This window comes from Cryptotermes secundus, unplaced genomic scaffold, assembly GCF_002891405.2.
Source record: "Cryptotermes secundus unplaced genomic scaffold, Csec_1.0 scaffold287, whole genome shotgun sequence".
Lineage (NCBI taxonomy): Eukaryota > Metazoa > Arthropoda > Insecta > Blattodea > Kalotermitidae > Cryptotermes > Cryptotermes secundus.
In genome coordinates this window covers 100,297-111,630 of record NW_019723304.1, presented here as the reverse complement: position 1 = coordinate 111,630, position 11,334 = coordinate 100,297, and positions in this window count along the sequence as shown.

Sequence of the window (11,334 nt, the reverse complement as noted above, 5' to 3'; positions counted from 1 at the left end):
GCTGTTGCCATGACATGGGATAAAACACAAACTATGTTCTGCTGTTGCCATGATATAAGGGAAAATTCAAACTAGGTTCTGCTGTTTTCATGATATGTGGGAAAACTCATATTATGTTCTGCTTTTGCCATGATTTTGGGCGAAAATCTACCTATGTACGGCTGATGTTATTATATGGAGGAAAACTCATATTATGTACCGCTGTTGCCATGATATGTGGGTAAACACAAACTATGTTTTGCTGTTGCCATGATATATTTGAGAAATCAAACTATGTTCTGCTGTTGCCATGATATTTATGAAAATTCTGCCTATGTACTGCTATTTTAATGATATGGGGGAAAACTCAAAATATTGTGACATGTTGCGCAAAGGAGAAACCACCCCCACCAGCAGTGACGCGGCGGGTGATTCAGCGCTCCCCTCCCCCTCCTACGCACCGTAAGATGACGGTGACGCAACCGGATTGTAACGGTAGTAACAGCGGTTAGTACCGCTAGCGTTGCTAGCAACACAGCGCCAGGCAACAAGGATGTCTATTACGTGGCCATATTGTCCGATCGAGGCTACATAAAGAGCAGCGAAGGCTATTCACAATTAGTTGTCCTGTGACAATCACCGTGTGCGTTATCATCTACTTCTCTGTTCTCAAGTTAGGAGCTACAGCCGCGTGTGCGATAACCAGTGATAACCAGTCATATCTGGAGTGTGTAATTCAGGGAGACTTGTATAGCTCCCGCATTATTAATACGTGAAGACTCTCGAAGAGAGTGTAATGAGATTTTGTTCTAGGGTTTTTAAAGTGTGGAAACCCGTAACATTGTGATAATTAATTGTAGCTGTTGTTTGAAGATTGTTAAATAAACCAATTAACCATCTCTTCGGCGTCTTCAGCAACAAGACACGTGACAATTTGTTGTCAGATTGGGATACGAACTTACACACTTGACCGACGGGATTTGAACTTACACACGTGACCGACGAGATTCGAACTCAAGACGCGTGACATTGGTGTCAGAAGAGTTACGAACTTAAACACGCCACAAATTGAATTATTGTGCATCGTTTATTCTACTGCGACAAGATGGAGTTTCAGCAGATGATGGAAATGCTGCCTAGGATGGACGCCAGTAGAAAGGAAGAAAGGAAGGCGGAGAAGGAAGAAATGGAGGCCAATAGGAAGAAAGACAGAGATTTCCTGGCCAAATTAGACGCCGATATGAAAACCCATCAAGAAGAGATGAGGGCAAACCAAGTAAAAGCAGATGCCGACCGAGAGCGAATGGAGGACAATAGGAAGAAAGACAGAGAGGATTTCCTGGTGAAATTAGAATTCAATCAAGAAAAAACACAAAGCATGCTGGCGAAATTAGACGCCGACTTCAATGCCTGGATGGAAGAGACGACAGCCTGCCGAGTGGACACGAAACCTGCGACGTCACACAAAGAAGAGGTCCCCATAGTGATACCGGTCGGAGCGAGGATGGCCTGCCTAGTAATGGAGGTACGTCAAGAAGAAGAAGAAGATCTGGCCTCAGCGAACAGGAAACCTGAGGTGGCAGAATTACAAGAGGTACCCGTACAAGACGCCGCAGTAATGCCGGTCGGAGAACCGAAGAAGAAAAGGCGCAGGGACCGACATCGACGAAACATGAAGAATCCGACGCGGGGAAGTCGTGGACCCCAGATGGATTTGACCGTCGTCCACAGGAAGGTGTCCCGCCGCGCAACAGTGGCCTGGCGCAACGCAACATCTTCAAGAAATCTACGACCCAAGGAAATTGTGGCCCATGGCACGAATTGACTGCCAACAGCAATATGACTACTCGGGCAGGTGCGACACGGCGCAAGGGAGATCCCGTAAGGAGATGCTCAACGAGGGTCAATGGTGGGCAAGAAGCCTGGAAAGGAAGGACTGGAACCGTGACAGGACAGACGTTCGGGAGGCGGCGTCAGCCACAACGGAAATGCAGCAAGGGCATAAGTAAACAGGACGTGGAGGAACTACTACGCCTGAGGGAGAAGACCGGCAACGTGATATTCAGTGGAAGGTTCGCGACACAAGTAGTCGCTACTGCCAACGGGTTACGGAGGATAAGGAAGTGGACCTTATGGAGGGGTCGACCCCCTCCAAAACGAAAAAAGCAGCAGGGCACGGAAGAGGAGCCGGTAAAATAGAAGAACCGGCCTCCCCATTGAGAGTGAATGTGCCATGTGAGAAAGCGATGGATGAATGTGATCTTCTGGCGAGCTGAAAGGAAACCGCTCGAGACGAGCATTGTCTTAAGAAGGGAGCGGATGTGACGAACGAAGAATAGTCGCTGCAAGAAGAGTAGCCGAAACAACAGGAAACAATGCAAGCACAGCTACGGGACGGAAAAGGAACGGGGGATGCACCGCTAGGCTATTAGGGACGAACAGCCTTAAGGAGGGAGCAGTGTGACATGTTGCGCAAAGGAGAAAACCCCCCACCAGCAGTGACGCGGCGGGTGAATCAGCGCTCCCCCTCCCCTCCTCCTCACGGTAACGTAACGGTGACGCAACCGGATTGTAACAGTAGTAACAGCGGTTACTACCGCTAGCGTTGCTAGAAAAACAGCGCCAGGCAACAAGGGTGCCTATTACGTGGTCTTATTGTCCGATCGAGGCTACATAAGGAGCAGCGAAGGATATTCACAGTTAGTTGTACTGTGACAGTCGCCGAGTGCGTTATCAACGACTTCTCAGTTCGCAAGTTACGAGCTACAGCCGCGTGTGCGATAACCAGTGATAACCAGTCATATCTGGAGTGTGTAATTCAGGGAGACTTGTATAGCTCTAGCATTATTAGAGCGTGAAGACTCTCGAAGAGAGAGTTAAGAGATATTGTTCTAGGGTTTGTAAAGTGTGGAAACCCGTAACATTGTGATAATTAATTGTAGCAGTTGTTTGAAGATTGTTAAATAAACCAATTAACCATCTATATGCCGTCTTCAGTAACGAAACACGTTACAATATGTTCTACCCTTGACATGATATTGGGAAATCACAAACAGTTCTGCTGTTGCCATGATATGAGTGAAAGCTCAAACTAAGTTCTGCTGTTGCCATGATATGTGGGAAAACACAAAATATTGTGACATGTTGAGTTCTGAATGACGCCCCTCCCCCCCCACCCTCCGCCAACAGTGATGCGCCGAGCGAAGCCGAAGCGAGCCGATGTTAGACGAGTCCTAGCATCCTGGCCGCTAGGCAACGCAAGTCAACGCGGTGATGTCACCAAGGGATATCGCGGTTACTAGGCAGCCGTCAACAACTCCGGACAGCGTGGCTAGCAACAAGGGTGCCTATTACGTGGCCGTATTGTCCGATCGAGGCTACATACGGTGCAGCGAAGGCTATTCACAGTCAGTTGTACTGAGCCAGTCAGTGAGTCCTGGAGCTACCGCCGAGTTAGCCAGCAACTAGTCAGTTGTATTCTGGCATTTGGAGTATACTAATTGTGATACTGCAGATAGCAGTAACCGTAAATCTGTAATTTGGGTGATTGTAAGTGCGAATGTGAAATAAAATTCGCTACATAAAATACGGCGTGAAGTTATTGGTAGCGATATACGCCCGATACGCGACAATAAATTTTGCTGTTGCCATGATAAGGGAAAACTAAAAAAGGTTCTGCTGTTGCCATGATATGTGGGAAAACTCAAATTATGTCCTGCTGTTGCCATGATATTGGGGAAAATTCAAAATAAATAATGCTGTTTCAATGATGAAGGGGAAAACTCAAACTATGTTCTGTTGTTACCATGGTATGGGGGAAAACTTAAAAGAGGTTCTGTTGTTACAATGATATGGGTGAAAGCTCAAACTAGGTTCTCCTGTTGCCATGATATGGGGAAAACCCAAATTATGTTCTGCCGTTGCCATCATATGTGGGAAAAAGCAAACTATGTTTTGCTGATGTCATGAACTTGGAATAATAAATAATTTTCTGCTGTTACCATGATATTTGGGAAAACTCAAACAATGTTCTGCTGTTGACATGATATGAGGAAAATCTCAAAATATATTCTGCTGTTTCCATGATGTGGGGGAAAACTCAAAATAAGTTCTGCTGTTACCATGGTAAGGGGGAAAAATCAAACAATATTCTGCTGTTGCCATGATATGTGGGAAAATTCAAACTAGTTTCTGCTGTTGCCATGATATAGAGAAAACTCAAAATATATACTTCTGTTTCCATGATGTGGGGGAAAAATCAAACTATGTCCTGCTGTTACCATGGTATTGGTGAAAACTCAAAGAAGGTTCTGCTGTTGCAATGATATTGGGGAAAACTCAAACTAGGTTCTGCTCTTGCAATGATATGGGGGAAACTCAAACCAGGTTCTCCTGTTGCCATGATATGGGGGAAAACTCAAACTATATTCAGCTGTTGTCATGATATGGGGGAAAACTTAAACTATGTTCTGCTGTTGCCTTGATTGATTGAAAACACAAACTATATTCTGCTGTTGCCATGATGTGGAGGAAAACTAGAACTATGTTCTGCAGTTGCCATGATATGGTGGAATGTCAAACTATGTCCTTCTGTTGCAGTGATATGGGGTAAAATTCAAACTATGTTCTGCTGTTGCCATGATATGATTTAAAATCAAACTATGTTCCGCTGTTGACATGATATGGGGAAAATTCAAACATTGTATTTCTGATGTCATTATAAGGGAGAAAACTCAAACTATGTTCTGCTGTTGCCATAATATGTGCTAAAACCCAAACTATGTTCTTCTGTTGCCATGATAACAGAGAAAATTCAAACTAGGTTCTGCTGTTGTCATGATATGGGGGAAAATTCAAATTATGTCTTGCTGTTGCCATGATATGGCGAAAAATTAAAATATGTTCTACTGTTGCCATGATATATTTGAGAACTCAAACTATGTCCTGCTGTTGCCATGATATATTTGAGAAATCAGATTATGTTCGGCTGTTGCCTTGATATTTATGAAAACTCTACCTATGTACTGCTGTTGTCATGATATTTGGGAAAACTCAAAATATGTTCAGCTCTTGAAATGATATTTGGGAATCCCAAATTGTTCTGCTGTTGCCATGATATGAGCGAAAGTTTAAACTAAGTTCTGCTGTTGCCATGATATGGGGGAAATCTCAAACTAAGTTCTGCCTTTGCCTTGATATTTGGGAAAATACAAAATATGTTTTCCTGTTGCCATGATATGTGAAAACTAAAAAAAGGTTCTGTTGTTGAGTTTATATGTGGGAAAACTCAAAATTTGTTCTGCTGTTTCCATGATGTGGGGGAAAATTCAAACTAAGTTCTGCTGTTACCTTGGTATGGAGGAAAACTCAAACAAGTTTCTGAAGTTGCCATGATATATTTGTAAGCTCAAACTAGGTTCTGCTGTTGCCATGATGTGGGGAAAACTCAAAACCAGGTTCTGCTGTTGCCATGATATTGAGGAAAACTCAAACTATGTTCTGCTGTTGTCATGGTATGGGGAAAACTCAAATTATATTCTGCTGTTGCCTTGATTGGGGGAAATCCCAAACTATATTATGCTGTTGCCATGATGTGGAGGAAAACTAGAACAATGTTCTGTTTTGCCATGATATGAGGGAATGTCAAACCAGATTCTGCTGTTGTCATGATATTGGGGAAATCTCAAACGATATTCTGCTGTTGCCTTGATAAGGGAAAAGCCAAACAATATTCTGCTGTAGCCATGATATGCTTGAACGCTCAAACTAGGTTCTGCTGTTTCCATGATATGGGGGAAAATTCAAACTATGTTCTGCCGTTGTCTTCATATGTGGGAAAACACAAAATATGTTTTGCTGTTGCCATGATATGGGAAAAATCGAAAAATATTCTGCTGTTGCCATGATATTTGGGAAAATTCAAACTACGTTCTGCTGTTGCCATCATATGGGGTAAAACTCAAAATATATTCTTCTGTTTCCATAATGTGGGGGAAAACTCAAACTAAGTTCTGCTGTTAATTTGGTATGCCGGAAAAGGCAAACAAGTTACTTTTGTTGCCATTATATGGTGGAAAACTAAAACTAGGTTCTGCTCTTGCCATGATATGGGGAAAACTCAAACCAAGTTCTCCTGTTGACATGATATTGGGGAAAACTCAAACTATGTTCTGCTGTTGTCATGATATTGGGGAAAACTCAAAATATATTTTATTTTGCCTTGTTTTAGGGAAAATCCAAACTGTTCTGCTGTTGCCATGATGTGGAGGAAAACTAGAACTATGTTCTGCTCTTGCCATATTATGGGGGAAAACTCAAACTAGGTTCTGCTGTTGTCATTATATGGGGGAAAACTCTAACTATATTCTGCTGTTGCCTTGAAAGGGGGAAAACTCAAACTATATTCTGCTGTTGCCATCATATTTGGAAAACACAAACTATGTACTGCAGGTGATATTGAACAGAGAAACCTCAATTTATGTTCTGCTGTTGCCATGATATGGGCTAAAAGACTAACTAGGTACTGCTGTTGCCGTGATAAGAGAAAAAATTCAATCTAGGTTCTGCTGTTGTCATGATATGGGGAAAATTCAAATTATGTTCTTCTGTTGCAGTGATATCTCGAAAACTGAAACTACTTTCTACTGTTGCCATGATATGTTCGAGAACTCAAACTATGTGCTGCTGTTGCCATTATGTTGGGGAAAACTCTACCTATATACTGCTGTTGTATTGATATGTAGGAAAACTCAAATTATATACCGTTGTTGCCATGATATGTGGGAAAACACAAATTACGTTCTGCTGTTGCCTTGATGTATTTGAGAGATCAAACTATATTTTGCTGTTGCCATGATGTTTATTTAAAATTCTACCTTTTGTACTTCTGTACTTCATGATATGGGGGAAAACTAAAAATATGTTCTAATCTTGACTTTATATTTTGAAATCTCAAACTGTTCTGCTGTTGCCATTGTATGAGTGAAAGCTCAAACTATGTTCTGCTTTTGCCATGATATTTGGGAAACAAAATCTTTGTTTTGCTTTTGCCATAATATGGGAAACCTTAAAAATATTCTGCTGTTGCCATGATATGTAGGAAAACTCAAATTATATTCTGCTGTTGCCATGGTATTGGGGAAAACTCAAAATACATTATGCTGTTTCCATGATTTGGGGGAAAACTCAAATTGTATTCTGTTGTTACCATGGAATGGGGGAAAACTCAAACAAGGTTCTGCTGTTTCCATGATATGGGTGATAGCTCAAACTGTATTCTGCTGTTGCCATGATATGGGGGAAAACTCAAACTATGTTCTGCCGTTGCCAACATATGTGGGAAAACACATACTATGGTTTGCTGTTGCCATGACTTTGGAAAAATAAAAAATGTCCTGCTGTTGCAATGATATGTGTAAAAACTCAAATTATGTTCTGCTGTTTCCATTATATGAGGGATCTCTCAAAATATATTCTGCTGTTTCCATGATGTGGGGGAAAACTCAAACTATGTTCTGCTGTTACCATGGAATGTGGGAAAACTCAAACAAGTTTCTGCTGTTGCCATGCTGTGGGGTAAAACTCGAAACATGTACTGCTGTTGCCATGATATGTGGAAAACTCAAACTATGTTCAAATTTGTCATGATATGGGTTAAATCTCAAACTATGTTCTGCTTTTTCCTTAATTGGAGAAAACACAAACTATATTCTGCTGTTGCCATAATATGTTTGAAAGCTCAAACAATGTTCTGCTGTTGCCATGATATGGGGGAAACTCAAACCATATTCTGCTGTTGCCACGATATGTGGGAATCTCAAAATATATACTTCTGTTTCCATGATGTGGAGGAAAACTCAAATTATATTCTGCTGTTACCATGGAATGGGGGAAAATTAAAAAAGTATCTACTGTTCACATGATATAGGGGAAAACTCAAACCAGGTCCTGTGTTGCCATGATATTGGGGAAAAATAAAAAAAAAAAGTATTTTGCTGTTGTCATGATATGCGGAAATCTCAAAATATATTCTGCTGTTGCCTTGATTTGGTGAAACCCAAACTATATTCTGCTGTTACCATGATGTGGTAGAAAACTAGAACTATGTTCTGCTGTTACCATTCTATGCGGGAAAACTCAAACAAGGTCTTTCTGTTGCCATGATATTGGGGAAAACTCGAAGTAAGTTCTGCCGTTGTCATGGTATGGGGGGAAACCCAAACCATATTTTTCTTTTGCTTTGATTTGGGGAAACCCAAACTAATTCTGCTGTTGCCATGATGTGGAGGAAAACTAGAACTATGTTCTGCTGTTGCCATGATATGAGGGAATGTCAAATTATGTTCTTCTGGTGTAATGAAATGGGGTACAATTAAACTATGTTCTGTTGTTGCTATGATATGGGGAAAAATTAAACTATGTACTGCTGATGTCATTATAAGTGAAAAAACTCAAACTATGTTCTGCTGTTCCCATGATATTGGCTAAAACCCAAACCATATTTTGCTGTTGCCATGATAAAAAAGAAAATTCAAACTAGGTTTTGCTGCTGTCATGATGTTGGGGAGAACTCAAATTATGTTCTGCTGTTGCCATGATATGATGAAAAATCAAAATATGTTCTACTGTTGCCATGATATATTTTAGAACACAAACTATGTTCTGTTGTTGCAATTATATATTTGAGAAATCAAATTGTGTTCTGCTTTAGCCATGATATTTATGAAAATTCTACCTATGTACGGCTGTTGTCAAAATATGTGGAAACTCCAAATATAGTAGCGTATTTGTGTGTCACACAGCAAATAAGCTCACGCCCTGGTTTGATATAGCGAGTTTATTCTGTTCGCTCTCATTACACACACTTTTCAATCATCTGCACTTGCAGTGCTACAATCAATGCTCACAATAATCCGGTGAAACTGGACTCCTTAGACGGATATTAAAACCTGACTATTTGGACGGGCTTTCTTTTTCGGAGACTACTCCGCGACTTTCTTCTTCGAAGACTATTCCGAGACTCTCATCTTCGAAGGCTATTCGGAGACTCTCTTCTTCGAAGTCTATTCCGAGACTCACTATTTCTCGCTGAAGCTGGGCAATTTATAACCTTGCTCGCTGTTAGGCAACGAACCATTAATTATAAAAGTGGAAACGTCGCTTTGTTGGCTCCGCGTTTTCTACGCAATAACCCATTGTTATCGCGTTTCTTCTGTGGGAACTTTCGCGTATTCTCGTAACCGTGGAGATTCGATGTTCTCGGTACAACGACACACTGTTGGGGTTACAGTGCCGCTTTTTTACTTCCTATGTAACGGTCCATTCTAGCGTTTCCCTAGAAGTTACTCCTCTGAATTGCTGACAAGTTACAATATGTTCTGCTCTTGACATGACATTTGGAAATTTCAATTTGTTCCGCTGTTGCCATGATATGAGTGAATGTTCAAACTAACTTCTGCCGTTGCCATTATATGTGGGAAAACACAAAATATATTTTGATGTTGCCATGATATTAGAAAACTTAAATAATTTCTACTGTTTCCATGATATATGGGAAAACTCAAATTACGTTCTGCTGTTGCCATGATAAGGGGGAAACCTCAAAATATATTCTGCTGTTTCCATTATGTGGGGGAAAACTCAAACTATCTTCTGCTGTTACCATGGTATGGAGGAAAACTCAAAAAATTTCTGCGGTTGCCATGATTATTTTGAAAGCTCAAACTATGTTCTGCAGTTGCCATGATATGGGGAAAACTCAAATTTTGTTCTGCCGTTGCCGTCATATTTGGAAAACACAAAATAGGTTTTGCTGTTGCCATGATATGAGAAAAATTGAAAAATATTCTGCTGTTGCCATGATATGTGGAAAATTCAAAATATATTCTTCTGTTTCCATGATGTGGGGGAAAACTCAAACTATGTTCTGCTGTTACCATGGAATGGGGAAACCTCAAACAAGTCTCTGCTGTTGCCATGATATGCGGGAAAACTCAAACTAGGTTCTGCTGTTACAATGATATGGGGGAAAACTCAAACCAGGTTCTCCTGTTTCATGGTTCTCCATGTTCATTCCATCAAATTCTCCACAAATAATAATATCTAACTAATTCTAAATTGTAATCAGCAGTAAAAAAAATTTAACTATTGTAATTTTAATCTAATTATATATCAAATTTTTAATATTCAGAATTAACTACACTTGTCATGTATCGTGTAAATGATCTACAGTGACGAAATAAATCAATCAATTAATCAATCAATCCTGTTGCCATTATATTGGGGAAAACTCAAACTATGATCTGCTGTTGTCATGATATGTGGGAAATCTCAAAATATATTCTTCTGTTGCCATGTTAAGGAAGAAAACTCAAACGAGGTCCTGCTCTTTTCTTGATATGGGGAAAACTCAAATTATGTACTACTGTTGCCTTGAAAACGGGGAAACTCAAACTAATTTGTACTGCTGTCATGATTTTGGGGAAAATTCAAATTATGTTCTGTTGTTGATATAATTGGGGGAAAATTCAAACTATGTTCTGCTCTTGCCATGATATGGGGAAAAATTAGAACTAGGTTCTGCTGTTGCCATGATATGGGGTAAAACTTTAACTAGGTTCTGCTGTTGCCATGATATTGGGAAAAACTCAAATTATATTTTGTTGTTGCCATGAATTGTGGGAAGACGCAAACTATGTACTGCTGATAACATTATAAAGGAGAAAACACAAACTATGTACTGCTGTTGCCATGATATGGGCTAGAAAAAAAACTAGTCTCTGCTGTTGCCATGATAAGGGAGAAAATTCAAACTAGGTACTCCTGTTGTCATGATATGGGGGAAAACTGAAATTATATTCTGCTGTTGCCATTATATGGCGAAAATTCAAAATATATTATACTGTTTCCATGATATGTTTAGAAATCAAACTATGTACTGCTGTTGCCATGATTTGTGGGAAAACTCAAATAATGTTCTGTTGCTATAATTGGGGGAAAATGCAAACTATGTCCTGCTGTTGCCATGATATGGGGAAAAATTAGAACTATGTTCTGCTGTTGCCATGATATGGGGGAAAATTTTAACTAGGTTCTGCTGTTGCCATGATATTGGGAAAAATTCAAATTATATTTTGTTGTTGCAATGAAATGTGGGAAGACGCAAATTATGTACTGCTGTTGCCACGATATGGGCTAGAACACAAACTATTTTCAGCTGTTGCCATGATTAGAGAGAAAATTCAAACTAGGTTCTCTTGTTGTCATGATATGGGGAAGACTCAAATTATTATCTGCTGTGGCCATTATATGACGAAAACTCAAAATATGTTATAATGTTTCCATGATATGTTTAGA